At 50.5% G+C, this 25,317-nt stretch overlaps 1 protein-coding gene across 4 annotated transcripts in view; it reads left to right on the top strand.

The window, feature by feature from the left end:
• Nucleotides 1-25,317, top strand: part of Tfeb (transcription factor EB) — a 54,679-nt gene that overhangs the window by 6,290 nt on the left and 23,072 nt on the right. For 2 of the 4 annotated variants that reach the window (XM_087565790.1, XM_087565791.1), the window contains exon 2: nt 5,181-5,343. The exons of the other annotated variants lie outside the window; for them this stretch is intronic. The gene's annotated coding sequence lies outside the window, so the exon portion shown is untranslated. The remainder of the gene's footprint in view (nt 1-5,180; nt 5,344-25,317) is intronic. 4 annotated transcript variants of the gene reach the window in all.

The raw sequence follows: 25,317 nt of genomic DNA, 5'->3' as shown, positions 1-25,317 counted from the left end.
AATGTGGTCATAGCTTTCAAGGAGGCCATTGGAATCTCCTGACAGGCCTGGCTGGCGGTTCTAATCACCTGGGAGCTCTGGCAGAAACTCCCCGCATCCTGGTCTCTGGGGTGGGGCTTGGGCCTCAGTATGAAGGCAGTGTCGGGATGGTTCCCACGCCCTTTCTCTAGGCCCTGGAGTCTAACACCACAGCTCCTGCACCAAGCCGACCTGCAAAGTCCCCAGTGGCACTGCACCATATCAGCTGTCGCTGTCCTGCTTCACATCTCATGCTTAAGTAGGTTCCACAAGTTTCTGGGGGTTGGAATTTTACCTTTTTTTAAAAAAAATATTTATTTATTTTATTTATATGAGTACACTGTTACTTTCTTCAGACACACCAGAAGAGGGCATCAGATCCCATTACAGATGGTTGTGAGCCACCATGTGGTTGCTGGGAATTGAACTCAGGGCCTCTGGAAGAATAGTCAGTGCTCTTGACTGCTGAGCCATCTCTCCAGCCCCAGAATTTTACTTTTTTTTAATTTTTATTTATTTATTTTTTTACCTCCTCTCCCCACCCCCCTACTTATTTTTATTTTACATGAGTACACTATATTTGTTTTCAGACACACAAGAAGAGGGCATTGTATCACATTACGGATGGTTGTGAGCCCCCATTGTGGTTGCTGGGAATTGAACTCAGGACCTCTAGAAGAGTAGTCAGTGCTCTTGACTGCTGAGCCATCTCTCCAGCCCAGAATTTTACATTTTTTAAAAAAGATTTATTTATTTGTTATATATGAGTACACTGTAGCTGTCTTCAGATACACCACAGGGGATCAGATCTCATTACAGATGGTTGTGAGCCACCATGTGGTTGCTGGGATTTGAACTCAGGACCTCTGGAAGAGCAGTCAAGTGCTCTTAACCTCTGAGCTATCTCTCCAGCCCCAGAATTTTACTTTTTAAAAGTAAGGATTTTTTTTTTAATGTGCATGTGTGCAGAGACCAGAGAGAAATTTTAGCTGTCATACTCGGGAACACTGTCCACTTCTTTCAGATGGGACTTTTCTTTGGTCTGGAGCTCGCCTCTTAGGGAGATTGGCTGGCCAGTGCACCTTGGTGATCTGTCTCTTGTCTCTAGCTCTTGGATTGTAAAGATGTACCCTCACATCCCACAGTTTTACAAGGGCTGTAGGGACTGAGCATGTGCCCTTGTGGTTGAATGTTCACTGAACCAGCCTCACAGCCAGGATTTCATTCGTTTTTATTTTGTTATGTGTGTTTATGTGTGTCTATTTGGTTGTATATGCTGATGAGTGCAGTTATCCATTGGGGCCAGGAGAGGGCATCAGAGCCCCTGGAGTTGGAATTACAGGTAGTTGGGAGCTCTTTGTGCTGAGCACTGGAAACCAAACTCAGATTCTCTGGAAAAGCAACAAGCACTCTTAATCACAGTCATTTCTCCAGCCCTATCTTTTTTTTTTTTTTTTAAAGATTTATTTATTTAATGTAGTCAAGTACACTGCTGCTGTCCTCAGACTCACCAGAAGAGGGCATCAGATCCCATTACAGATAGTTGTGGGCCACCATGTAGTTGCTGGGAATTGAACTCAGGACCTCTGGAAGAACAGTTGGTGTTCTTAACTACTGAGCCATCTCTCCAGCCCTCTCCAGCCCTATCTTATTTGCTTATTTATTTTTCTTTAAAAATCTTTTTTTTTGTTTTTTGTTTTTTTACATTTTAACGTGTATAAAGTGTTTGGCCTGACATGCTGACATATCACATGCATACAATACCTGTGGAGGTCAGAAGAGGGTGTTAGATCCCTTGGAAGTGCAGTTACAGATGGTTGTGATCTGCCATGTGGGTGCTGGGGATTGAACTCAGGACCTCTGCAAGAGCAGCTAGTACTCAGCCACTGAACCATCTCTTCAGCCCCATTTTACTTATATTTTTAATAAAATTAAAAAAAAAGATTTATTTATTTATTTATTTATTTATTTATTTATTTATTTATTTATTTTTATGTATCTGAGGACTCTGTAGTTCATCTTCAGGCTGTAGCTGTCTTCAGACACACCAGAAGAGGGCATCAGATCTCATTACAGATGGTTGTGAGCTACCATGTGGTTGCTGGGAATTGAACTCAGGACCTCTGAAAGAGCAGTCAGTGCTCTTAACCACTGAGCCATCTCTCCAGCCCCTACTTTACTTGTTTTTGAGGCAAGGTCTCACTGTGTAAATCTCAGGCTGGTCTCAATGTTGTGATCCTCCTACCTCTGCCTCCTGAGCTCTGGGATCACACGAACCCAATGTCCCTAGTGGTGGTGTCTTAGACTGATTTGGACTTCTTTGGCTGATGTCATCTTTCAAGGCAGATCTCCAAGGCAGGGCCTCTTCTGAGTTGTGTGCCACCATTTCTGCCCCAGACTCCCATGTGTTGTTCTGTTTCAAGTTTCTGTAACAGAACACCAGAGAATCAATAACCCTATGAAGAAATAGGGTTTGGTTTTAACTCAGTTTGTGTTGAAGGCAAGGGACCACATCTGATGTGACCCTTCTGACCTTGTGTTTAGAGGAGGGTAAAGGGAGAGTATGATGTGTGTGGTGCATGTGCTTTTTAGTATGGATGTGGTATGCATGCATATGGTTGTGTGTGTGTTTATGTATGTATGTGTGTGCATATATGTGTGTGTGATGGGTGTGTATTTGTGTGTATATATATGTGTGTATGTGTGCATGTATGTATGTATGGGTGTGTATACATGTATCTGTGTATATGTATGTGTATATATGTACATATGTGTATGAGTGTATGCAAGTGTATGTATGTATGTATGCATGTGTGTATATATATGAGTGTGTACATGTATGTGTAGTGTGTTTGTGTGTGTAGGCCAGACATCAGCATTGTGTGTCCTTCATCGATCGACACATTTATTTATTTATTTATTGCTTTATTTATTTAATTTTTTTGTTCTTTGAGACAGGGTTTCTCTGTGTGTAACAGCCCTGGCTATCTTAGAAATCGCTCTGTAGACCAGGATGGCCTCAAAGGTCCACCTGCCGCTGCCTCCCAAGTGCTGGGATTAACCATGTGTGCACCACCACCACACAGCTTATTTATGTAATTCTGAGACAGAATCTCTCCTCGAACCTGACACTTATTAATTCCACTAGGCTGCTTGAGGGACCTGCCTGTGTCTGCTCACTTAGTGTTGAGATTACAGGCACGTGCTGCCGTGCGTGGCTGTTTGTGACGGTTCTGGGTATACATACCGTGGTCTTTAGGCTCTGGCCTTAAAAAAGACTCAGTTATAGGGACTCCACCGTGATAATTTTCCCCAGTTCTGCTCATTTCCCCAGCCCTACTTCTGAGCTTCGATTGTATTGCCAGCGTCCTAATCCCCACTCTGAGTAATGGAGATTCAATTTCAAGCCTTAGGGACACTTCAACCACACCCAGATGTGAGCATCCCAGGGAGCTCCACTGTTTAGCCATCTGATTCTTAGTCCCACGCTGGGACAAGGGCTGAGAAATCCATGCTGCTGCTTAGTACAGAGTGAGGTGAGGGAGTGGCACCTCCGAGCAGTGTCCCCAGAACTTGTGGCCCAGGCTGAAGCTGCTGACAGTGTTATCGGTGTCCCAGATAACACTGGGGTGAGGCTGTTAAAATTCTGTCACCTAAGGTTCTATCCACACAGGACTGCAGGGCAAGTATTGATCATTGTATCGTACTCCTCTTCTGAATGGTTATTGTGTTTGATGGGGGCAGCAGATGCACGCCAGAGCATGCGTGTGGAGGTCAGAAGACAACATTTGTTTTGTTTTGTTTTAGACATGGTCTCTCTACATAGCCCTGGTTGGCCCAGAACTCACTCTGTAGACCAGTCTGACTTTGAACTCACAGAGATCCACCTGCCTCTGCTGTCTGAGCACTGGGATTAAAGGCTGTGCCACCATGCCCAGTAGAGGACAACTTTGTGGCATTCTCTCCTTACACCTTTGTGTGGGTTCTAGGACTCAAACTCCTCCCTCGGGCCAGCATGGCAGGCACTGGCATCTGGGAGTCATCTCACTTCCCCCTAAATCACATGGCATACTAGCAGTAAGCATAAAACACACATAGGAGAAATAGTTCTCAGGCTGGAGAGATGGCTCAGTGGTTAAGAGCACTGACTGCTCTTCCAGAGGTCCTGAGTTCAAGTCCCAGCAACTACATGGTGGCTCACAACCATCTGTAAAGAGATCTGGTGCCCTCTTCTGGTGTGTCTGAAGACAGCTACAGTGTACTCATATACGTTAAATAAATAAATCTTTAAAAAATTAAGAATATTATATTTACTTAGTAAAAATTATATTCACTTATATATGTGTGAATGTGTTTGTGTGTGTGTGTGTGTGTGTTTGTGAAGCCATAGTGCTTCGCTTCTGTGGGGGTCAGAGGACAGCTTTGATTCTCAGAGGAATTGCTTCTCTCCTACCACCCTGTGGGACCCAAGATCAAACTCAGGTTATCAGGTTTGGCAGCAAACACCTTGACTCACTGGGCTGTCTTGTCTGCCTATGCGTGGTTTTCTGTTGTTGTTTGATTTTGAAACCTGTCTTATGTAGTCCAGGCTGTCCTTAGAGTTGCCATGTAGGCGGGGATGACTTAAACCGTCTGCTCCCCCTGCTTCCCTTCTAAGCAGTGGGATGACAGGCGTGCATCGCCCTGTCCAGCTTTGTTGCTTGGAGGCAGGGTCTCACTGCTGATCCCCCTGTGTCACTCAGGCTGCTCTTAAACTCAGAGTCTTCCTATCTTAGTCTCATCTCCCTCAGTGCTGGGATTACAGGTACATACCACCTGGGCCTTGAGGGTGTTGTCAGGAGAGCCGGGGAGGCTCAGAGATGGAGGGGTCTTTAGAAATTGAAAGAGGTTGGAAAGAAGATGGTGGGAGGGTAGGAGAGGTGAGCTGGCAGGGAGGAATTTACAATCCCAGGTCACAGATGATGGAAGGTTCTGGACCTCAGATGCCTTCTCAAGACAAGGGTTTGGTCTGTTTGGGTCCATTCCTCCTGCCCAGAGGAAAGCCTTTGATGCAGTGGGTGCCCAGTAAAGTTGTTTAGGGTGAATGAGTAAACACAGTTGAATAATCATATGCCTAGAAGTGATGTCTAACAGATGGCTTCTCCATGACCCCTATTCTGTAGGGACTCATCACCTGATGCCCAGGACCTCATACACAGCTCAGCAAAGACCCTGGGCCTCGGCCTCTGCTCCGTCCTTGCCCTAGCTCTTCTGGCTTGGGGTGCTCTGCCTGCTCTCCGCATAGAAATGTTGCCATCGCTCCCACCCCTTCCCTTCCACCAGTAGGTATGTGGGGAGGGGCGGGGTTTCTGCATGCTTGGCAAGGGGAGTCACAGCCTGTCCTCTGGTCTGTTTATAATCAGTGTGGGGACAGCACCTGTTCTGCCCCCTGCAGTCCCTGAGGGATGTGTCGTGGCCAAGAGGTGACATCCTATACTGTCCACCCTGCTGTCATTCATCCAGCCCCAGCGCTCGCCAGGTGTGCTCAGCCGGCCGGCAGGGCAGTGCTGGTTGGCTCTGCCCTGGGCTGATGAGCCTTAGCAGCTGGCTGGCACGCCTCTGTGTTATTGAGAAGAGGACAGGGTCTGGGACTTGGAGATCCAGCCGCAGCCTTGGTGCCCATAGCCTTCAGGACAATGAGGGGTACCAGATGTTCACTTGGCACCCACGTCTAGACTGTTCAAGTAGGTGGTTAGGAATGGAAACTTCTGGAAAGTTAGTAGAGGTCGGAGAAAGGCAGACAGCCAGCAGAGAGAATGAGAGGCAAATGAGGCCTCTTGGCTCTTGGGTGAGTCCTCAGCCCCTCTTGCCTTCTGGACCCCAGAAAGGGCTTGCCTCACCCAGGGTTCTTGTCCTAGGCATCACTGCTACAAGCCCAGGAGGCTTTCTTCCTGGACAGAATTCTTCTTTCTAGGCATTCTGGAGGAGAGGGGAGGCCCCTGGGCTGTTCACCTGCTGTGTAGAAGCCTTGGGGCTGTGAAATATGTGCACTTGGAGGCTGGAGGACTCCTCTCTCCACCACCATCTTCTCTCTTCCCCCTCCACTCACCTCCTACCCATCTCCTTCCTCTATGTCCACTGAACCCAGAACAGTACCAATGTCTACCTCTAGTGCATATTCCTCTCCCGCCTGTCCTCCCCCTTTATTTCTTTTTCTGTCTTCCTCATGCTCAGAGGATGACCCAGAGTGAGTCTCCAGGTCCAGCCATTGGACACTCTGAGGAATGGCCCGTGGTAGAACTAGGCACCTGCCTGACAGTCACTCTGCCCTGATCCAGGAAGGGGCATCCTGGCCAGGGTGAGAAAGAGGCTGTGGTAGCCAACTCTGCTTGGCTGAGGGGCAGCCTGCAACCTTGTTGGGCACATCGAGGGGTGTCTCCATAGAAGAGAGAGGGCCCTTAGCATTATCACACACTCCAGAACTGTGAATAATTATAGGTTATTATCCACATTTTTTAGCCTAATTATAGTGTTTTTCAAAGCCAGGTGTGGGAAGAAAATATTAGAATTTCTATTACTATTTACCTATATCTTGTCCTCTCCTGCCCTGTTTTATTGTGAAATGTAGCACAGTTGCCAAAGACAGCATAAGTATCTGAGTATAGAAGTGATTGGGTCAGCAGGGCGGCTCAGGTAAGGAAGGAACTTGCTGTTAGTTAAGTTCAGTGACCTCAGTTTGATCCCCAAACCCACACAGACTCTGGGACAGAACAGACTCTTGGAGTTGTCCTCTGACCTCCTCAGGAGTACCTGAGAATGATCATTCATACACAAATAATAAATAAATACAGGGGAGAGGGCTGGAGAGATGGCTCAGTGGTTAGGAATACATGCTGCTCCTGCAGAGAACTGGTTGGGCTCCCAGAACCTGCTTTAGGCAGCTCAAAACCACCTGTAACTCCAGCTCCTGGGGAGCTGACACCCTCTTCTGGCCTCCATGGTTACCTGTAACACATGTGCACACACAAACATGCACACGTACACATAAGTAAATTAAATCCTTTAAATAAAATGTACTCCCCAGAGAACAAGCACCTGGATGGCCAAACAGACTGTAACCCGAACTCTAAAGACAGCTCCTGGGAGCTGGGTATGTTGGCTCACACCTTCGATCCTAGCACTTAGGAGACTGAGGGGATAGATCTCTGTAAGTTCAAGGCCAGCTGCGAACTGTTTTACACAGGGGAAACTTAAGGGAAGTGAGCAGCAACAACAAACACCTTTTCATCACTTCTCTTTATTTTTAAAGGATTTTTTTTAAAAGATTTATTCATTTAATGTATGTGAGTGAGCACACTATAGCTGTCTTCAGACGCACCAGAAGAGGACATCGGATCCCATGACAGATGGTTGGGAGCCACCATTGGTTTGTGGGATTTGAACTCAGGACCTCTGGGAGAGCAGTTAGTGCTCTTAACCACTGAGCCATCTCTCCAGCCCCTTTTCATTACTTCTAAGACTAGCAATTCTTTGGCTTTATTTTTACTTATTTTTCATTTTGTTTATTTTTCTGAGGCAGGGTTTCTCTGTGTAGCCCTGGCTGTCTTGGAACTCACTTTGTAGACCAGGCTGGCATTGAACTCAGAGATCTGCCTGCTTCTGCCTCCTGAATGCTGGGACTAAAGATGTGCGCCTCCAGTGCTCAGAATTAATTAATTCCTCCCTCCCTCCCTCCCTCTCTCCTTCCTCTCCCTCCTCTCCCTCCTCTCATTTTCTTGATGCTCTGCCTGTGTTTGTGCTACAGTTCCTAATCCTCTGGAACTGCAGGTGCAGACAGGTGTGAGCGGCCACGTGGGTGCTGGGAATTTGGGCCCAGGTACTCTGGGACAGCAGCCAGTGCCATCCCTCTAGCAGTCTTTGTTAATGCTTTAATTGTGCGTGCGTGTGTGTGCTTGAGGGTGTGTGCATGTGAGTGCAGTTGCCACAGTCGGCCAGAAAAGATCATCAGATCTTAGATCGCTCGGAGCTGGAGTTCCCAAGAGCTGGAGATCGAGAGCCATCCGCTGTGGGTGCTGGGAACTGAACTCAGGTCCTCGAAGAGCAGTGTGGGCCCTTGGCCCTTGAGCCGAGTCTCCTGCTCCGACTTTGGTTTTATGATGAGTGGCTTCTGACTTCCCTTCGTTGTCTCGCCCAGGTGACACTGTCCTGACCTTGGTGCTGATCAGCTCCTGGGGTCTCTTCGGATTTAGATTTGTCTGACTCAGTGCAGATGAATGCTAGTGTCCTATTCGTGGTGGGTCTGAGTGATTCTGCTCCCTGTGGCTGGGGCATGCGTCCTTTCTGTGCCACATAGCATCCATCTCCCTGCACAGAGACCTTCGGGTGGCTTTCTTTACGTCTACCCGTAACAGCATTCTCCCTTGTGTGTTTCTTGGGATGTTGGTATGCAGGTTTCTGTACAGTGCCTATAACCTGAGTGGGGTTGCCTGGGCTCCAGATAGTACAGCCTCCCATGTTATTCCAAATGGTTGTACAAACTTTATCTCCCTGAAGACTCCTGGGAGTTCCTGTTGCTCTAGAACCCTGCCAGCCCTTGGTAGTGGTGTTAGAAGCTTGGCCTACTGCTGAGTGGTTACGTCACAGGGGCGACCAACGTGCTCATCCTTCACTTTGAAAAATTATGCGTACTGCAGCGTGTGCAGTACCTGCAGAGGCCAGGGAAGGCGTGGGGTCCCCTGGAGCTGGGGTCACAGATGATTGTGAGTCACCATGTGGATGCAGCAAGTGCCGGTAACTCCTGAGCTGTCTCTCTGGCCCCTCCGTTTTGGAAATAATCCATTATGCATATACTCAGTGGTATGCCTGTGGTATATAGTTGGTGTATACAGTGGGGTCCCCGTGAGTCCTGCATCTAAGAATGTGGCCAGCTTCAGGTTTAAAATGTTTGAGGAGGAGACCTAGCGGTTAAGAGGGCTCCTCCTCCGTGGGGACTTGGGTTTGGTTCCCAGAACCACACCGGCTGTTCATGAACGGCCTTCCCTGCAGCTGCACGGGCTCTGCGCTTTCGTGCCTGTGCCCACTCACAGGTGCTACGTTGGATTAATTCCGTTTTCCCTGCCACTGTTTTCTATGCAATACGATCATTTCTGGCTCGGCAGTCTCCTAGGACTGCTTTAAAGAACGTCAGAGGTATGCAGCAGCAGAGGGCTGCAGAGGAATGAGCGTCAGGGTTAGAGGTTCTATATGTAGGAGACATGACATTTCTGGATTTTAGCATCCAAAGGGATCCTGGAATGAACCCCCAAGAACACGGAGGAATGGGAATGTTTGTCGGTGACTCTGAGGAGAGGGGCATGCATACCCGGGTCGATCTCCCGTTCTTCCTTTCGTGATGGAAGGGGTCTGATACAAATGGGGGAAGAGCGCTGCCTGTTGGAGAACTGCCCGTAATCATACTTGAGCAGGAAGGGGACATTAGGTCTTGGAAAGAGACCCCAAGTGGCAGTGCCTGCTATTGGGGCACCCTCTCTCCAGAGAGTGTTAGCCAACCATGCTTCTGGCCCTCTTGCCTAACGCACCTGGCACAGGAGGATTCTGTGCCTTCCATTGAAATCGGGAAGCCCTTGACCTGCCTGTAGCTGTTTCTAAGGCTGAAGTTCTCGGGTGAGAGCAATTGACTGGCCAGGGGAATGTTTGGCATATCTGATGGCATTGACTAGTGAAGCTGAGACGCGTCCTAAAAAGGGCAGGTTATCCCACATCAGCAAATGGCCTGGCCCGAGTCTCAGTGGTACGACCTCTGAGAGGGCATTTACATGCTTTGTACTCCGTTTCTCCATCTGAAAAATGGGAGTGGTAGTCATCAGAATCGGGGCACAGGGAAGGAACCTTGGGGCGACTGTGTTTCCCAGACAAGCTAGGCCTTCTTGCAGCCTCCCTCCCTGGCTGTCCCTGCTGAGCTGAAGGCATTAGCAGATGAACCTGGTGCTGTGGGTCCTCCTGTGTGGAACTGCTCTGTGTGGAGTGCAGCCCTGAGGGCCCCCGGCTTTTGGTGAAGACTGCAGAAATGAGGGACTCTATGGGAGCCCTGGGGCCCCAGGGAAGAACTTTGTCCTTAGCTGGAGTCCAAGGTTGTGGGGGAGATAAAGAGGAGCCTATGTGTTCCTTATCTGAGGCCCCGCTGCAGGGCCAGGGCAGTGTCATCATCATCGGGGGGCTCTGCTCGGCCATAGGCTTCTGCTCACCTTTCACATTCCTTCCTGTTTACTAGCCCAGGGCAAGTCAGAGTCATGGTTGTCCTCTCCAGCCGGCCTCTCTGTTCAGGGCCTCTCTCATCTCACTGCCCTCCTGCTTCTCTCATCTCACTGTCCTCCTGCCGTTTCCGTTTCCGGGAGTCATGACTGAACCACTACACTTCTGAAGAAAGGGTCCAGGAAGCTCCTCCCTCCTGAGGCCCACCTCATCCTGAGGTGGCTGATAACTGCCTGCCCCTCCAGACCATACCTGTTGGCACTGGGTGCTAGAGAAGAAGCCTAAGAGCCATGGAAGTCACCTGTGTGTCATAATGGTTTCTCGGGCCAGCGAGATGGCTCACTGGAATGGTCTAGTGTATTGCACAGTGCCAGTACACCAGGAACTTCTGTTCTGGAAAGCACTTTGTTTTGTGTGTGTCTCCAAGGTCAAATGAAATACATCTTTCTGTGAGTCATGGTTAAAAACTTTGGGGCCATCCTAGAGATCTCTCTTCTATGCAGGGTTTATGCAACACCTACTGAGTATAATAAGACTGGCCGCTCTTCCAGAGGACCCAGGTTCAATTCCCAGCACCCACATGGTGGCTCATGATTGTCTCCACTTCAAGGACGCCTGGCAACTTCACACAGACATGCATGCAGGCCAAACACCAGTGCATATAAAATAAAAACAAATAATTAAAAAGAAAGAGAAAGAAATATAGAATGGTTTCTCTTTCTGGGCCGGGTGGGCACCTTTAGTCCCAGCACTGAGTCCCAGGAGGCAGAGGCAGGGGAATCTTTGAATTGGAGCCAGCCTGATACACAGATCATGTCCCAGAACAGCCAGGGCTATACAGAGAAATTCTGTCTCGACAAAAAGAATGGTTTCCCACAGTACAGAGTGCTTTGTCTCCAATCTGCCCAGATCCTGATGGGTGACATTTAGTAAGACTGGTGGTAAGACTGAGCTGGAGGCTGTGTGCCTGCTTGGGAAGATGGAGAACTTTGGCGTTCTCTGGGAGAAGCATGGGTTTGTGTTGACTGTTGTCCCTCTGTGTCTCTCTGGGTGCCTCGAGGCCGAAGCTAAGAAGGAAAGGCTCTGTCTAGGACTAGAACCTGAGGTTGGGGAGATTGGAGCCAGCCTGCCTGGGGAGGGTAGGCTTTGGGTGGAGGGGAAGAGGCTTCTGGTCAGAGCTTCCCTCTGAGCTGTGAGTAATCCTTGGCCACATTTGCAGCTCCCAGGGGATTGTGCAACTTCCTCTCACTGAGGTGCAGGGGGCTGGGTGAGAAGCAGCACCGGGGCGGGGAGGGGGAAATGAGGAAATGGCTTGGGTGGGGGAGTAGAGTTGAGCACCCAGAGTGCCTCCTTCCAAGGGTTACCCTGTCCCAGGTCCATGCAAGGGTGTGCACACATGCGTGGCATTTTCAGACAGGAGAATCCCTCTGGCCTCAGGATCCTTTCATTGAGACTTTGTCTTACCCTGTATCTCAGGCCGGCCCCTTCATCTTCTGGGCTGGGCTGAGGCAGAAGGGAGGATGAGAAAGGTCCAGCTGTAGAGCGTGCCCAGATCCAATTAGGAGCAGAGGATGGCGGGAATCATGGGAAACTAGGAGCCAGCCCCAGTTGGGCCTGGGTCTCCTCACCCCTAGACTTGTCTCTAGGTCCCAGTGAGAAGGTTATGTAGGTTGTTGGGTCAGGGTTTGAATCCCAGTCCTGAAACCTTTCAGCTGTATGATCCTAGCAGGTAATTTGCTCTCAGAGTGCCTCAGTTTCCACTCCTCTAAAATGGGGTTGACAAGTGTAGTCCCCCATCTTGTGTGTTCATCGTGGGTATTAAAAGACACAAAGGCATACAGCCTGGCAACCAATAAGTGTCCCTCACCCACTAGCACCATGGGCTGTCTCTGCACCTGTGACAGAACACTGCCAAGCAGGTGATTTTGTGACTGTTGTTCTGGGGTTCAGGCCTTCAGTGCTGTTCCCTCAGCCCTTGGTTGTTTCTGATGGAGAGTGGTGTGGGGTACGTCTGGCTGTACAGCCTAGAAGACCTGAGTGGATTCTCTCTGAGCCTCACTTTCTTCACACTGGGATTGGAGATCCTCACAGGTCCTGTGCTCTAGACAGGTGGGGAGGCTGGGATTGGGTAGAACAGAGCAGCATTGCTAGGTCTGGCCTTGTGGCTGCACCACATGAAAGGGTGCTCAGGGAGGGGCTTTTTCAACTGTGGACCAGGCCACTAATTGAACTCATGAAATCAGTGCTGTGGTCTCCACAAACAGGATTTTTTTTTTTAAAGATTATTTTATTTATTTTTATTTTATGTGAATTGGTGGGTTTTTTGTTTTTTGTTTTTTCCTGCATGTTTCTGTGAGGGTGTTGGGTCCTCTGGAGCTACAGTTACGAACAGGTGTGAGCTGTCACGCAGGGGCCGGGAATTGAACCTGGGTCTCTGGGAGAAGAACTAGTGCTGTTAACTGCTGAGCCATCTCTCTAGCCTTGTTTTGTTTTAAATATGTAAACCGGGAGTTGGCGGCGCACGCCTTTAATTCCAGCACTTGGGAGACAGAATCTGGTGGATCTCTGAGTTCAAGGCTAACCTGGTCTACAGAGCAAGTTCCAGGACAGTCAGGGCTACACAGAGAAACCCTGCCTCGAAAAACAAACCAAAAAGCAAACGGAAATATGTTTTATGTGAGCATATGCCATGTAATTGGGTGTTCTCATAGAGAGAGTAGACTCACCCTGGAGCTAGGGCTTCAGCCTGTCCTGAGCCATGGGGCAGGGGTGCTGAGACCCAGACTTAAGTCCTCTGGGAGAGCAGGAAGCCCCCCTTCCCACAGGGCCATCCTCCAGCCACTACAGACACTTCTGAAACCCAGAGGAGTAATAGCAAAGGCTCAGCGGATGAAAGCACTTCCTGTGCAAGGATAAGGACCAGAGTTTGAATCCCCAGCGGCCACATAAAAGCCAGGCATGGCCACAGATACCTGTAACTCCAGGGTTGGGAGTCAAAGACAGAGGATTTCAAGAACTTCTCATCAGCCAGCCAAGGGGAACAGTGAGCTTCAGGTACACATGCGCGTGCACGTGTGCGCACACGCACGCACACACACACACACACACACAGAGCGAGAGAAAGAGAGAGAGCGAGAGCGAGCGAGCGAGAGAGAGAGAGAGAGAGAGAGAGAGAGAGGAGAGAACAGAACAATTTAGTGTGTTGCACAGTGTCAGTACACCAGGAACTTCTGTTTTGGAAAGCACTTTGTTTTGTGTGTGTGTCTCCAAGGTCAAATGAAATACATCTTTCTGTGAGTCATGGTAAAAAACTTTGGGGCCATCCTAGAGACTCTCTCTCCTGCGCAGAGTTTTTGCAACACCTCCTAAATATAAGACCCAGCGCCCTAGTGGGGCTGAGGTGTCCAGAACCCAGAGACGTGGCAGAGGGGGAAGGGGGTCTTCAGGGCCCAGTTCTGCACAAGCTCAAGCAGAGGATAGGTGATCCGGAGTGTTGGCTGGGGGTGGGGAGAGGAGAGAGGAGAGAGGAGAGAGGAGAGAGGAGAGAGGAGAGAGGAGAGAGGAGAGAGGAGAGAGGAGAGAGGAGAGAGGAGGAGACAGTTCCTGGCATGCTTGGTTGGCTGCTGATCTGGGGGCTAAAGAGCCTCTTAAGAGAGGCAGCTTCTTATTGGTGGAGGCTGCAAGGCCGTGCCTGGCAGAAGGTGTCATGTGTGTCAGAGCAGAGGTTTGGGTGGGCGTCATCTGGGGACACTGGGTAAAGTTGTTTTAGTGGGGTGGTATTGAGGACTCCAGGTTGGGACGCTCCCCTCCCTGCCTGTAGAATCTGGGTTGAAATGAGGGGCTCATCTTTCCTTCTCTCGCTGTGCCTCGGGAACCTCCTGAATGTTCTCCTGCCCTCTGCAGCTGCAGCTGGCTCTGGTAGGCCTGGTCTGCGACCCGACCCTCAGCTCTGAGTCCTGCTCAAGGAGCCAAAAGCCCTTTTATGCCGTAAGGCCTAGCCCTGGCAAGTACTTGGACCACTCTGGGCCTCAGTGTCTCAATTGTACAGTGGGTACCTAACACATAAGCTGACGGCCTGCTAGCGGCAATGCCCATGCCTGCCTCGTGACTCAGCACGGATGACCGGGCTGCAGGAAGTGTGGGAGCTCTGGGTGGGTTAATGTTGTCTCTCTCGGGCTGGGAGGACTGAGGAAGGTCACGAGGACATCAGGTGCCTGTCTGGAGAATCCCCCTTCCTTCCCACCCTGTGACCGAGGGCAGTGGGAGGAGCTGTGGGGAGAAGCCTGTGATCGAGGCAGGCTGGGGATATCCCTGGCTTTGAGTAGAGATGGTCGGCTGAGGCCCCAGGGGGTGAGACCAGGTCTGGGAACCCCCAGCCTCTGAAGCACCCCCCCCCCTGCATTGAGTCTCCTAGGAGCCCCAGCTTGAGTTGTATGTTGCCAGGGGGAGGGGCAGTGCCCAAGGTAGCGGTCAATTTCCAGGAAGCGGTGGGCAGCTTCCGGTCCGCTGAGCAGGGAGCCTAGAAGCTTAGGCATGAGCTCCGTAGTACATTGTTGTGTTTAATACAAAGCCGCATGTATTGAGTACCTGGTGTTTGATTGTGAGAATTAACGTGAGCTAAGGGCAGCAAAGTACTTGATTTATGTGGTTCCTGTGAATGGAAACCGCCTTGTCGGTAATCTACTGAGGGAGCCTGGCCCTCTAGCCATTCAGTGTCCCTCCTCGCCCCCACTACCTAGGGATTCAAAGTTCCCAGGTTGTGTTAAGGCGGTCTGTGTGACAGAAGAGCCGGCTCACGGAACTTTCCAGTATTGATATCTGCCCTTGATTTGAGTCTGCTTCAGAGTCTCCAGTCTCCTGTCGACTGCTATGCAAACGGCTGGAATTGATAATGTGCATCTCCCAGGCTTTCCCCAGGACGGTTTCTGAAATGGCTTTGGGGGTCAAGCAGGTATGGATGGTGGCCTTCTGAAAAGTGAAATATGGGCGATAGAAAATGTCAGAGGAGGAGCCTTACTATGACAAGAGCCTCAATATTGGAAATATGACAAGAAAATTTGTACCCCTCCCCTCGGGACATGTCAAACAGCACAGCAAATTCAGTGAATTACAGCGTCTTATACATTCAGAATTATCAATGATAAGTAGTTGAGGCGTCAGACATGTTAATTAGCTTGGTTTAATTATTCTACGTGGTGTGAATAAATTATAACACCAATTGTACCCATAAATATGTACGCTATTTATTTGTTTTTATTTTCTTCGTGTCTGTGAGTGCCTGCAGCATGGCTGTGCCATGTGCATTTATGATGCCCACAGAGGTCAGAAGAGGACATCAGATGGCCTGAGTCAACATCATGCCATCATGCAGGTGCTGGGGACCGAGCTCAGGTCCTCTGCAAGAGCAAAAAGTGTTCTCAACCACTGAGTCATCTCTCCAGCTCCTACAGAGCAAAATGAGAGAGCTGGGTGGTCGTGGCATATGCCTTTAATTTCAGTACTCGGGACGCAGTGACAGGCTTAATGTCTGAGTTCAGAACAGCCAGGGCTGTCCACAGAAATCCTGTCCACACAAACAAATATAAAATTAAAGGCGAAAATGAAGGCTGGGTTGTAGCTGGACGGCAGAGTGCTTATGTAGTGTACAAAGCGGGCTGAGTTCTTTGCTGGACTTGCTAGAGCCTTCAATGGGCTACTACTCATTTAAAAATTAACTTTGTGTGCTGGAGAGATGGCTCAGCGGTTAAGAGCTCTGACTGCTCTTCCAGAGGTCATGAGTTCAAGTCCCAGCAACCACCTGGTGGCTCACAACCATCTGTAATGGGATCCGATGCCTTCTTCTGGTGTGTCTGAAGACAGTGACAGTGTACTCGTCATATATAAGATGAATAAATAAAGTGTTTAAAAAATTAATTTTGTGTATGTGTATGTATGAACAAGTATGTGGTATACGCATATGTGTGGTGTGTGTGTACTTGTGAGTGCACATGTGCAGAGGAGGACATTGAGTGTCTTGCCCTATCAAATTCTACCTTATTCCCTTGGGATAGGGTCTCTTTCTGACCCTGGGGCTAGACTGGGAGGCAGCAAGCCCGGGTGACTGCTCCCTGGATGGACAGCGCTGGGCATACAGACGCATGTACAGCCACTCCTGGCTTTCTGTTTGCATTTTCCTGGGGATCTGAACTCAGGACCTTGTACTTTGGCCTGCTGAGTCATCCGCCAGCCTTCCTGTCCTCTTTACATCCCTTTGATGTGTCCCCACGGCACTTGAGTCCTGATATTTAAAGCCCCATTTCTAGACGGACCTGCAGTAGACTATGTGTGGTTACCTGTGATCTCACTGAGGCTGGACCAGGGGCTCTGACTCAGTGACCAAGATGGACCTAGGACCCTGTTCGTCTTCCTTCTCCCCCGAGTGGAGCTTCTGCACTGAGAGCTGTGCCTGACTTTTCTCCAGCCCCCACCCCCTGGCTCCCAGCATGCGAACGTCTTGTGTGCCTGGCACGTGGTTCCTGGAGACACTTCAAAGGCTGGCACGGGCTAAAGCTTTGTCTTGCACTGTGTTCTCTGGGCCTGGGCTCCCCCTCTAATAAAGTCCCCACCCAGTGCTGCTGGAGAGAGGAGTTCCTTCTGGAGAGTGGGTGTTCTGTGTGCTTCCCAAATCCCACATACAGATGTGCGCAAACGAAACGAGCTTGTGATCTCTGGGGCAGTCAGTAGGTAGAAGGAGACCCCAAGCATGGGGTCCAGTTGGTTGAGACTTTTCTGGATTGACTGCTGTGTGACCTCAGTCCTCTAGTATGCTCCTGCCCCTCTCTGGTCTCTCTGCCTGCTGATGACTCTGCAGAGAGTTGGTCTGGCTGGCTCCGGATACCCATTTCACAGGTGAGCCGATGTACCAGCTGGGGGCAATGGCTTTCTTTTCCATGCCCTGATGAGAACCAGTGTTAGGGCAGGGAAGAGATGTGTCTTGGTGCCTTAGTTTACCCGTGCAGTGGGCCTCTCTGCAGCTCTCACATGCCGTTTTCCCTGTCTTTCATGTGGGGTCGCTGGAGGATGAGCTGTGCTGTGCCTTGCCTGGCTGTGCAGGTGCTGAAGCAGGGCTCGCTGTGAAGGCTGTCTGTGTGCGATGTGGGGCTCAGCGAAGGGCCGGAGGATGGCAGGAGGTGGTGCTCCCCCGGCAGAGTGTCCTCTCCTGGAGGGCTGTCTGCCTATTTATTCTTAGTTGTGACTCATCATGGGGTCTATTTTTAGCTTTCGCTTCAAATGTTGCCAACGTGTGGTGCAGGGCGACCCCTGTGGATGCTTCTGAGGCCTGGAGGAGAGCTGAGGCGAGCTCTTAAGTCATGCACCTGTCGTGACTTGAAGCTGGTTGTGTAGCAGGTGCCTTGTTAGTGCTCCTGGGTTGCCCTCTCTTGCCCTCTCATCCTGCTCCAGTCCTGTGCATGGGGACAGTGTGCGGCGATGTGGGCGTTGCCACTGGTCACAAAGCACAGGTCACAGCATAGGCTTCCCAAGGTAGCCATCAGGAGGTTCATTTGGCCTTTGATCCCCTGCAGACAAGGGTCTCAGAAAAGGGGAGCAGGCCAGGATGAAATGAGGCAGCTGAAGGAGGAGGCGTTAGCTAATGGGGGTGGGTGGGTGATTCAGGGCTCCGGGAAGAGGCTGAGACAGAGGGCTTCTCGGCTTTTCTCTCCGTCGTCGGATGACTCTTGGGATGGGGTTCAGAAGAATCAGTGTGTACCAGGCACAGTGGCAGCGGTGACTTTGACACAGCAGCCGTGTGGGGTTGAGAACATGAAGGTGGGTTGGAGTCGGGCTTATTACCCAAGGCTGGCCTTGTCCCTTGCCATATATGCTGGATCAGATTGTAATACCTGGCCGCAGGGCATGGGGGTGCATGGGGCTGAAGTGATGGGGGCTGCCGGGGAGGTGCCTGTGTCCCCTCCCTTGTGCTTTGGAGTTGTGGAGAACAGGCTGGCATTTGGAGCCAGGGGCTGCAGCCACCCTGTGCTCTCTGGAATACCTGCTACCATTTCCTCTGGCCAGCTATTAGATGAGGAGCCAGGGAAAGCCGAGGTCTTTAAGATAAACGCATCGATATCAAGTTATTTCTTAGAGTATATATTACTGTTCTGTGGAAGTTTTCATACATGTACACTGTTATCTTGATATCTTTATACACCCCACCTCCATACTTCCCAAAGCTATGGTCTTGAGAGTGCGGGAGGTCCCCCCGGGTTGTCTAGGGTAGAGTAGATCCTCCCTTCTCCCCTCCCTTGCCTTAGCCTAAGGGGTCCATGTGTTTGGGGGTCCTGCCGCTTCGGCTGGCCTGGGGTTCTCTAGTAGTTGTTTGCTCATGGTCCTTATCCTCTGATGATTTCTGCCCTGCTCTGGTTGATGACCCCAGAGGGTGTAGACAGCACAGACTCCTTGGTACTGTGTGTCCCTCAGAGTGTAGGGCACAACTGAGTTGATCTGGGGTAGAGCTTTGAACCTGTATGGCTGCTTCTCCACACTGAGGAACCTTGAAGATAGACAGCAGTCGTCCCGGGGCTGGAGCTCCCAGGAGGAATGATCCTGAGCACGGAGGCCTCTGCAGCAGGGCAGAGCCCCACACACCACATCGGCTGCGAAAAGGCCTCTGCCTCAGCACGACGACCCAGAAAACTGGGACTGGACCGTGACTTTCTTCCCACCTCCCTTTTCCTTTTGTCCTTCTTCTGATTTCCTGTCTTCTGTTCTGTTGAGCTAGCCTCATGCCACCGCAGCCATGGCTTCCAGACTCCATCATAACCCTGAACGTAGGCTCTTCCCCAGCCTTCAGTTTATTCATCTGTGAGAGTAAATTAAGGGCCTCACTCTTGTTCTTGGGGCATAGGAGCAAACTGTCATGGTGAAGATGGGCATTGTGCAAATCCACATGCTCTTGCGCGCGCGCACACACACACACACACACACACCCCTATACACACAAACACACATATACCTATCCACACATACACACACGTACACACAAACACATGCATCTACATGCAAACACACATATACATGACACGCACATATGCATGTGTACACATATACATAGACATTCACACACTAATATACATACACCTATGTACATACTCACACACACATACAAATACAAATACACCTGTACACACAAACACACACACACCTATATACACATCCACACATATAAACATGTACACATCCATACACACACATGGATTAAGCGTGTTCTGAGACATGATACTGTGTGAGGCTGACAGGAATGCCAGTCACTATGCTTGTTGCTTGACTAGGGAGGTGGAGGCCTTTGACCATCAGAAAATGAGCAGTCATCTCTCTGTGTCTGATGGGCTAAGGCCGTCACTGTGACCTTTGTGTGTGACCTTTGGGGAGTGTGGGCAGAAGCCTGTGGGGCCGCACGTTTGTATGAGATCCGCTGAAACCTGTTGTGGAGCCCCAGATGAAGCAAGGGCAGGAAGCTCCTGTCCCCAGGTGCTTCCCCGGCTCAGGAGAATGGAAAGTGATTTCAGCAAAGGGCCCTCCCCGTTAGAGCCGCAAGTGCCGGCTTGACTTCCTCCCTTCCCCTGTGCCCATTTCCACTCCTTGCTCTAACTCTGCTTGCTCCTGGGGGGGGGGGCGCTGGTTGCCTCTACCTGTTTAATACCCCTATCTGTGGTGCTTCAGCCTGCAGCCACAGGAGGTGTCAAACCCCAGAGCACAGGCACCAGCAATTCCTGCCCCAGAGGAAGCAGCTGGTCCAAGTCCAGTCTGGGACGTTGTGGTCAACACCTGATACCTTCTGAGTGGTTTTCTACCTTGAGACCTCTCAGGGAGGGGAGCAGGCAGCTGAACCTGCCGGTGACCTGCCCAACATCCTGGCTACAGCCGGCTGGTGACTCATTCCCCCAGGGAGAGTGCCACCATCTCTCCTGGGGCACCCTAAGGCTATCAGTATAGGCCGTATGGCCAGAAGTCCTGGGTGCCTCAGACACCGTGCAAATGGAGTTCACCCCTGGGCAGGCTGTGGCGGGAGCAGAAACGTCTTACATGTGGGGCCAGGCCACTCTCGTGTCCCTCTGCCCTCTCTCACTGCTAGAGAAATTACAATCCCAGGAATACACTGTCCCTGTCCTGTAAGAGGTCCCAAACCATTAGACTCAGGAGTCCCTGTTTCTAGTGGCCTGTTTGCCTTCTCCTGCCTGGACCGATGGCTTGCCCATCCTTGCAACCCTTGCTCCAGCCCTGCTACCCAGGAGGGGTGGGAGGCTCTCTTCAGGGAAATGAATTCTTGGCCTGAGCCCAGATGCTGGCCTGCCTAGCTTTGCTCCAGGGTAATATTGGGTGCACACACAGCCCCATTGTGTGCCTGGGCCTCAGGCCTGCGTCATGGGCCTGGCACCCGCGCTATCAACAGCAGTGGCTCCCTGGTCTCTTCAGCAGCTCCCACGGGGGGCCTGAGCCCTCAAACTGGTGAGGGGGCAGGGGCGCTGGTGATTAGGAGAGAGTCCTGGGGTGGGGCCAGGAGTAGGGACCTGCTTGATTGCAGGTCCCCACTTTCAGGCTGGACTCCTGAAATCACATGACCCCAGCTCTTCACAGCTAGGGAAGCAAGGCAAACTTCTTCCTGGTAAATAACTTCTCCTGGGCTATGAGGGAACCTGATACACGAGGATCTGGAGCCCCCATGTGCTGTGTCAAGCGAGGAAAATAGTGATCAGGGATGGTGTGGTTGGTGGGGAGAGCAAGCCTCCAACGCTGGAAGGCAGGCCCTGCCTCAGTTTCCCCACCCCAGCTGTATTGTATGTGCCCTGCCGATAGGGAAAAGGAGTATAGAACTGGGCCGTGGCCAGGCAGGACTGGGCTGAGAATCCTCTCTTGAGCTTCACAGACTGGCTCTGAGCCCCATCCCAGGCCGAGGTTCCACTGGCAAGCAAGACATTCTGCCTCTCGATGCTTCTATTCTGAGAGTTTGGCCTGACTCTCTGTACCTCCTCAGGTTTCCAGCCTGAAGGGGCCTCTGTGGCAAAGGGAACGGCCATGAACAGCTTAGCTCTGGCTAAGAAGGGTCCCACTTCTGTCTTATACCCAAACCGAAGGCCAAGGGGAGAGTCCCCATACATGTCCTGTGTGGGGTCCTTGTTTCTCACCTCCCTAGTTGTACCCCGATTCCCACAGCCCTCCTTCCTAGCTATCTTGTCCATCCTGGACATGAGGCCTGGCACCTTCCTTCAGTACCTTACCAAAGTGACAGGGCATCCTTTTGTGCCTGTGAGACTGTGAAATGCCAGGGCTGGTGCATGGGGACATGGAGATCATAGGAAGTAGAAGGGGACGTCCAGGGTGGCTCCCATCCTTCATGCTGCTCAGACTTACTGTTCTGTTTATACCTTTCCCAACGCCCTGCCATCATGCCTTCCTGTCAGAACACAGCAGTGAGTAGAACAAGCTCCCAGTGCATGAACATGGCAGGCATAGCTCAGAGGGTAGCATTGGGTACCGGCTACTTGAAGGATTATGGGAGGTGCCAAGGAAGAGAAACACCAGGACAGACCTGGAAACTTACACACTGACTAGAAAACTGGGCAGGGGAGTAGAGATTTGGGTCAACTGTTCTGAGCACTTACTGCTCGTGCATAGGACCCAGGTTTGATTCCCAACATACACATGGTGGCTTACAGCCATCTGTCTTTCCAGTTCTGGGGACCCAGCACTCTCTTCTGATCCCTGTAGGCTCTGGGCATGCATGTGATATACATCCATCCATCCATACATGCATGCAGGCAAACACACACACATGAAATGAAAGAAAAATTAAAAAATTGGACAGGAACTTCCTGGTCATCGTTTCCTCCTCCTCTTCCTCTTCCTCTTCTTCCTCCTCCTCCTCCTCTTCCTCCTCCTCCTCGTGCAGTGTATGAGTGCACTTCAGACACCCCAGAAGAGGGCATCAGATCCCATTACAGATGGTTGTGAGCCACCATGTGGTTGCTGGGAACTGAACTCAGGACCTCTGGAAGAGCAGTCAAGTGCTCTTAACCGCTGAGCCATCTCTCCTGCCTCATCCTGGTCTTCTTGAGAAGGTCCCATGAAGGAGCACATGAGAAAGCCCTTAAAAGCATCCCCAGGAGTGGTGAAGGGATGCACGCAGGGGTTAGAGAGGGTGCAAGGACTATGCAGTCACAGCTACCAGCCAGGTCAAGGCTGGGGACTACGTGTACAATGTGCAGTGCACAAACCTGACGGCCTGAGTCTAATCCCCAGAACCCACAATGAGAGAAGTGACTCTTGGAAGTTGTCCTCTGGCCTCCTTTCCCATGCTGTGAAATGTGATGCACACACCCACACAACAGACTAAAAAAATGTTATATACGTTCATCTGTCCATCTGGTGTATCCACCTATCATTTATAATTGTCTCTCTATATATACATTATGTCACTCTATCCACTCATCTATTTATCCATTTATTTATCAGCCCACTTATCCATTCCTCATCTACACATATGTTCACCTATCTACCCCCTTGTTCATCCATCCATCATCCATCCATCATCCATCCATCCATCCATCCTATATCTATCCACCTATCCATGCATCCACCAACATGAATGCATGTGTCCATTCATGTATCCATCCATGCATCCATGCATCCATCCATTTATCTATTCATCCATGCACCCATGCATCCTTCTATCCATCCATCATCCATCCATCATCCATCCATCCACCCACCTATTTATCCCTGCATCCCTGCACCTATGCATGCATCCATCCATGAATGAATGCTGTTCACCTCTCAAGGTTTATGGAGCACTCAATCTGCCAGATGCTGGAGTACAAACTTCACACTTGGTCCATACGGAAACTCTCCAGGACGGAGGTTATTTCATTTGTACACCAGGAGCTCTATTAAACTAGATGCATTGATGAAGCTCTCACAGCCAATGAGTGATGGGTCTGAGATTCTGCCCAGTCGGCCTCCGAACACAAACACTTTCTAAAAAATTCTTGAATTTGTATTTTATGTATGTGAGTGTTTGCCTGCATGTATGTATGTCTGTGCACCCTGTGTATGCCTGGTGCCCTCGGGCCAGAAGAGGGCTTTGGATCCCCTGGAACTAGAGTTACAAATGGTTGTGAGCTGCCCTGTGAGTGCAGGGATCAAGACCCGGGTCCTTTGCAGGAGCAGCCAATGCTCTTAACTGCTGAACTGTCTCTCCGGCCGCAAAATACCGTGCTTGTAATGTTGAATCAAATGGTATCCCTTGGTGTCCCAAGAACACCTGATCCCTCCCTGATCTCTGAACACAACAACAGTGTTATCAAATGAGTGGTGTGCTACCTTTCTATGGTGTTCGAGCTCTGCAGTTCTGCCCGGAAGCTCCCTGCAGGTGGAGAGCAATGCCAGGCTTCCCATCCCATTGGCATCTGCTGGTCGGAACCAGGAACCACCCCAACATGTAGTGTTCTGCAGTTATTCTAGTAAGCCCAGTTTCTTTTCTCTACCTCTGCAACGCTTGCATCTAGGGGCAGTCTTATCTGCCCCTGTCAGAAAGGTCTACGTACACATTTAGCCACTGCATCTGGCTCAGGCAGTCTTCTCCAGTGACTGACTCAGGTCCCCACAGGGAAGGAAGTCACCTGTCACCGTCTCACCTGCAACTGGCCCTTCTAATATTTTATTTATTTATTTTGGAGCTGAGTATTTATTTTATTTATATATGTACACTGTAGCTGTCTTCAGACACCAGAAGAGGGCATCAGATCTCATTACAGATGGTTGTGAGCCACCATGTGGTTGCTGGGATTTGAACTCAGGACCTCGGGAAGAGCAGTCGGTGCTCTTAACCACTGAGCCATCTCTCCAGCCCCCTCAACTGGCCCTTCTAAACTTGAGAGCTGGCAGCCCAGTGTCAGTCCAGATTCCTACTGTCTGACAAAAGAGTGTGGCTCTAAACCGTTTATTTGGAAGGTTTCCCGAGGACTACCTGGGAAAGTAGGGTCCAGGGCTCTGGAAGGGCAGGAATCAGATAAAATGTAAATTGTAAAGGTGTGCTATTGTCTCTCTCTCTCTCTCTCATGGGGGAGGGTCTTAGATCATGCTTTGAGGTTATCCAGGGAGGGTTTTGGCTGGGGTCCATAGTGGGTCACTGGGGCAGGAAGCTAATCGCCATCACCTCTGGCTGCATATGGTAGTGCTTAGGTGGACTGCTTGTGGCAGAGATGTGGGCCAGAGGATGTGGCTGGACCCTTAGCAGCTTCTTCTGGGTTCACCAAACCCAGCCCGGTGGTCAGCCTAGCCCTCTTTCTACAACTCCCTTTGGTCTGTGTCCAAGGCAGCCCCTTCCCCTAGGCTCCATGGCACAGTCTACGTTCAACAGACGTAGAGAATCTACAAGGTCCCATTAACTGAAAGAGGAAGCTGGCAGGATCTCTTCCTTGGTGTACGAATATGTGTTTACTGCATTCCCAACACTGAGCCCCCAGAGTGCTACGTTTTCATCTACAAAGGTTTGTGACCTGCTGGGTGGCACATAGCCTGAACCAACAGTCCCCCTCAGAAGTGGAAAACATGATTATTATTTTGTTTGTTGAGACTGGGTCTCTCGATGTAGCTCTAGCTGCCCTGGAGCTCACCTTCGGTGTTCTGGGATTTTAGGCCTGTGCCACCACACCCTGCTAAGAGTCCCCTTCAACTTCCCAAGGCTGTCACAGCTGTCATTATTCCTTCCTTTTCTTTTGCTGCCCCTGCCTTTTCTCCAGGCCCATGGCTACCCCGTGACAGTCAGTTAGTCACTATAGCAGGGAGTCAAGTCTTCTGGTGTCCTTCTCTTTGTGTGCCCTTCTAAATAAGACGCAATTTGTGGCACGTGGTGTGTGTGGGAGTTAGTTTTGCAAAGTCGCCCCTGTTTCTTCCTGGTGAAGGATCTGTGGAGTCTGCTCTGAGAGGGGCCAACCTCTGATTCCACTCCTACCCCAGCCCTGCTGACCTCATGCTGTGGGGCTCTACCTAGTGGGGAGCCTACCTAGGTAGGGAGAGAGAGTCAAAAAGAGG

This window comes from Rattus norvegicus, chromosome 9, assembly GCF_021556685.1.
Source record: "Rattus norvegicus strain SHRSP/BbbUtx chromosome 9, alternate assembly SHRSP_T2T, whole genome shotgun sequence".
NCBI lineage: Eukaryota > Metazoa > Chordata > Mammalia > Rodentia > Muridae > Rattus > Rattus norvegicus.
Note: the sequence above shows the minus strand (reverse complement) of the source record. Positions and strands in the feature narration are given on the sequence as shown.